We start from the raw sequence: 5370 nt of genomic DNA, 5'->3' as shown, positions 1-5370 counted from the left end.
AGTCGGTACACTTTACTTGTGTGTTGTTAGCACGCAACCTTCAGATTGTGCAGCAACTACAGAAGTTGACAGTGCGGTGTGGCACTACCGACTTGGGCATATGAGTGCCAAAGGAATGCAAATCCTTCAAACAAAGAAGCTTCTACCAGGTTGAAAGAAGTGGACTTAGAGTTCTGTGAAGATTGTGTTTATGGTAAACAAAGAGGGTAAATTTCAAAAATCAGGAAATGAAAGAAAAAATAAAAAACTTGAGTTGGTTCATTCTGATGTTTGGGGTCCTGCAAGTACACCATCACTTGGTGGCTCATTGTACTATGTAACATTCATAGACGATGCGACTAGAAAAACATGGGTTTATGTCATGAAGAATAAATCCGATGTATTTTCCATATTTCAAAGGTGGAAGCCTTTGTGGAGAATGAAACAGGTACCAAGGTTAAATGCCTCAGATCCGACAATGGAGGCGAATATTGCAGCCAAGCTTTTGAAAGCTTTTGTGCTATAATGGCATTCGGAGGCAAAGGACAACCCCAAGGACACCTCAACAAAATGGGATTTCGGAAAGGATGAACAGGACAATCATGGAACGAGCACGAAGCATGCGGCTACATGTAGGCCTACCGCTTGAGCTTTGGGCGGAAGCTGTAAGTACGTCTGTGTACTTAATCAATCGGTCACCCTCAACGGCATTGGATGGGGGAGTTCCAGAGAGGCATGGACAGGTAAACCGGTGAATTATGCATTTCCCAAAGTGTTTGGGTGTGAGGCTTTCATGCACTAGATAGAAGCCTAAGATCAAAGTTAGATGCAAAGTCCAAAAAGTGTTTCTTCATTGGCTATGGAGAAGAGACTTTGGGTATCGCCTATGGAATCCTGAAGATGGTAAAATCTTAAGGAGTAGGGATGTAATTTTTAACGAACAAAAATATGTACAAAGATTACTTGGAAAGAAAACAAACAAAAGAAACAGGTGATGAGTACATGGAGCTTGAGGACGGTGAAGACTCAAGGACTGCAAACGGTGACAATGTGCAACAACGTCAACCAAATGAGGAGCCTCAACCTATTCCCCGAAGATCTACAAGAGCAAGTAGACCTCCAGAAAGGTTTTTCCTTCCTTCAACCATCTCTTGATCTCAGATTCTGGAGAGCCGGATCATATGAAGAAGCTATGCAACATGAATCCAAAGAAGAATGGACGAAGAGCATGCAAGTGGAGATGGACTCACTACATCACAACCAAACATGGGAGTTGGTTGAGTTGCTAAAGGTAGGGGGCACTTCAAAACAAATGGGTGTACAAGATAAAGGAAGAAGAAGCTGGGAAGAAAAGGTACAAGTCTAGGCTTGTGGTAAAAGGTTTTTCTCAAGAAAGGTAATGACTTCAATGAAATATTTTCTCCTGTTGTAAAAATGAACTCAATTAGTCTTGTCTTAAGCCTTGTGGCTGCTCATGATCTAAATCTCGAGCAAATGGATGTAAATACGGCATTCCCTCACGGTGACTTAGAGGAGGAAATCAACTCTACATGCTTCAACCAAGGGGTATGAAGTAAAAGGTAAGGAGAAAATGGTTTGCGATTAAAGAAGAGCTTGTTTGGTTTAAAGCAAGCATCAAGACAATGGTACTTGAAGTTTGATCGATGGATGTTGGATCATGGATTCACAAGATGCAACTCGGATCACTGCGTCTACACGAAGAATTTGGGAGATGGGAAATTCATCATCCTAATGTTGTATGTTGATGACATGTTGATTGCAAGTGCTAACATGCAGGACATCAAAGACCTAAAAGAAGAGCTGTCCAAATCTTTTTCAATGAAAGATTTAGGTGCTGCAAAGAGGATACTTGGTATGAAAATATCAAGGGACAGGACGAAGAAAACAATAAAGCTATCTCAAGAAGATTACATCAAGAAGGTACTAGAAAGGTTTGCAATGCAAAATGCAAAACCAGTTTCTACACCTTTGGCTGGTCATTTGAAACTAACGAAGGATATGTGTCCAAAGACACGAGAGGAGATAGCCTATATGTCTAAAGTTCCATATGCTGCAGCGGTAGGTTCTCTAATGTATGCTATGGTCTGGACAAGGCCACACATTGCACATGCAGTGGGAGTTGTGAGTAGGTTCATGGACAACCCAGGTAAAGAGCATTGGCAAGCTGTGAAGTGGATACTTAGGTATCTAAAAGGGACAACAACAAATGCTTTGTATTTTGGAGGAACTGATATTTTTCTAGAAGGGTATGCTGATGCAGATATGGCAGGTGATAAAGATACTTGAAGGAGCACTACTGGCTATGTGTTCACGGTTGGAGGCACAGCAGTAAGCTGGGCTTCAAAGCTGCAGAAAGTGGTTTCACTTTCTACCACGGAAGCAGAGTATGTAGCAATGACAGAGGCAAGCAAAGAAATTCTGTGGCTTCACAGATTCTTAGAAGAGCTTGGATTCAAACAAGACAATTGTGTCTTGTATAGTGATAGCCAAAGCGCTATCCATCTTGCGAAGAACTCAGCCTTTCATTCAAGGACAAAGCACATTGAGGTGAGATATCACTTCATACGCACTCTTTTGGAAGAGGGACAACTAAAGCTAGGAAAGGTGCATACAAGTGAAAATCCTGCAGACATGTTTACAAAGGTGGTCAACAAGGAGAAGTTGAGCTTTTGCTCATCTTCAATCGGCATTCAAGGATAAGAAGCCAGAATGGAAAGCAGTCACAGGTTTAGTTTGGAGATCAGTCTCCAAGTGGGAGATTGTTAAGTATGGAGCCTGATTTACCCTTGTAATTTTCTGTGGTAAAAGCGCACATTTGTAAGGCCCCCATTATGAGGAGAAGCCATCGTGCGTGAAGGAAAATCACTCACCAGAAACCAAAATTTTCACGGACAAGAATCAGGGGCAACCTTAAAGGCCGGAATATTCCTTTTCGCCGGAATATTATGGCCGGACGGCGGTCGGAAAGTGGTCGGAAAACAACCGGTCGGTTGGCCGGTGGCCGGTAGTCAATGGCCAATGGCCGGTGGTCGAAAGTCAATGGCCGGTGGCCGGTGGTCGGAAGTCAATGGCCGGTGGCCGGTGGCCGAATTCAATGGCCGGTGGCCGAATTCAAAAGCGGACTTGTCTTCTCAAGGGCGGCCACACATGGGCGGATTGGAGGGTCCGATTTGGACTTATTCGCACAAGGGCGGCTACACATGGCTGTCTCTCATAAGAGAGGGCAACCCTTTTGGCCTATAAAAGGAGGCCATTTCTACACACATTTCATAGTGTGAAGTTGATGCAACAAGGTGATTGTGAGGTGGTGAGAGTGAAGCAAGGCGGGAGCTCCATTAAGGGTATAATCCCTTTGTAAATTACTTCTTGTTTTGAAGTACTAAAGCCATTGAGTGGCTGCTTTCTCGTGGACGTAGCCCACATTGGGTGAACCACGTATATCGTGTGTACTCTCTCTCTCTCTCTCTCTCTCTCTCTCTCTCTCTACTCTATAATCTCGTGTATGTAAATCTGTCTCTCTCCATTAATTAATCTACTCAATTATCTATTTAGCTACGCCTTATTTCCTAACATGTTGGGCATATAGCCTTTAGCCTATGCCAACTCCCATGTGTGCACTACCCCTAGTCCAATGCCTGCGTGGCAGAACCATGTGATACCATGTGTAGCTTTCCACCTAGGATAGATGATGTATACGATGATGGATCACCCCACGAGATAGCCATGATGTCACTCTCTATGAAGCCGATATAAGAGTCTTGTATTTCCATTTTCATTAAGCTTATCTAGTTATCATGTGAATCTACCTTGTGTCCATTTCTCTCTTTCCATTACACACACAAACACCATGAACAATACACTCTTGCACCCCCCATAGGTCCTAACAATACAACATGTAAAAACTTCAACTGTAACATGTATGCCTTTAGTCTACTCAAATTTCACATATGTGGATAGGTTCTTGATCATGGAATCACCTTATTGAGAAAATGTAAAGTAACACATTTGCTTTTTTAAAATTATATTTTTCTTTTTGGAAAGCGACTATGATTTATTGAGAAAAATACAATTTGAAATTTTGTGCTAGTTTTAATTATGATTAAATGCACTCTCAAAAGAACATTTGGTGGCATTTCCTTGCCCTTAAAATTATAGTCATGCACAACTATGTCTCTTATCTGTTGGAAGTTTTTCAATCTCTGGCCTTGAGATGGGGCTGCTCCATAAAAGAAGAAGCCTACTTGCTCTCTAATAACAATTTCAGAAATGGAGACAAACGACACAATCTTGAGAGTTGGCATACCCCACCCACCATAGGCTTTTGTGTTACTTGTAGCCAAGGACCATCATACTATCGTACAACACTTGTGATGCATAGCTAGTAGCTCCACACAACTCTTGTGATCACACCAGAATGTAGATCTTGTTATTGTCATTATAAACATGCAATAACAACCTTTTTTTTTGTCACTCACACATGCTATATCCTTTTGTGACCTACATGAATCACAAGAGACATGCAAGAAGAGTGAATTTGTCTTTGGGTCCTTTTTCTTACCAACCTTATCCCTTTAGCACAACTGTCAAGCAATTATTCTATTTTAGGATACTGAACACAACAAAAGGGTACCATAAATGTATAGAGTGTGAGGAAAGCTTTTTGTTGAGTCCTTGGTTACACAATCTCGACAACCAACATGGAGGTTGTGCTAGTTTTTGTGAAGGGATGTCCTGTAGATGCATCTGCACACTCCTCTCTTTTGAAATCTTTTGCCTTTTTTAGCAACATCCTCTGATCTCCTATTATCAATTATTAAGCATCAATTGCTTTGAATAGCTAAAAAACATGTAAAATATCGACCACAAAGTCTCATTTTTCACATCTAGGATAGATTCTTGAACATATAATTTCCCTCTTTGAGAAAATATAGAAAATGTAAGTGCTTTTGAAAGCCACACTTTCTCTCTAGAAAGATGATTTTGCTTTTTGGAAAGCATTTTTGCTTTATTGAGAACAATAAGTTCAAGAAAAAGCTATTCATAATTCCCAATAAAAAGAACACCCTCAAAAGCATATTTCATGACAAACCATCCTTATCTCTAGCCATAGGGTCTATGCCTGCAGTTCCATGTAGTTGCAATATTGCTCTTGGGATATTTAAATCATGTTTTTGAGGTTAAATTTTAATGTCATTTTAATCTCAAAAATTTGTGTTGAGCTCCTTAAAACATTTCTTACCATAAAATGAAGATTTTTTATTCTTCTACCACTTATTTGACCACACTCCGTTGTTACAAAGGCTTCTCTAGTAGCAAAAATGCCATATCAAGTTCATTTCTTAAGCACTATGTTTTTGGAAAAATTTGTTG

Source organism: Adiantum capillus-veneris, chromosome 20 (assembly GCF_014529385.1).
Source record: "Adiantum capillus-veneris isolate H3 chromosome 20, ASM1452938v2, whole genome shotgun sequence".
In the NCBI taxonomy this organism is placed as follows: domain Eukaryota; kingdom Viridiplantae; phylum Streptophyta; class Polypodiopsida; order Polypodiales; family Pteridaceae; genus Adiantum; species Adiantum capillus-veneris.
Note: the sequence above shows the minus strand (reverse complement) of the source record.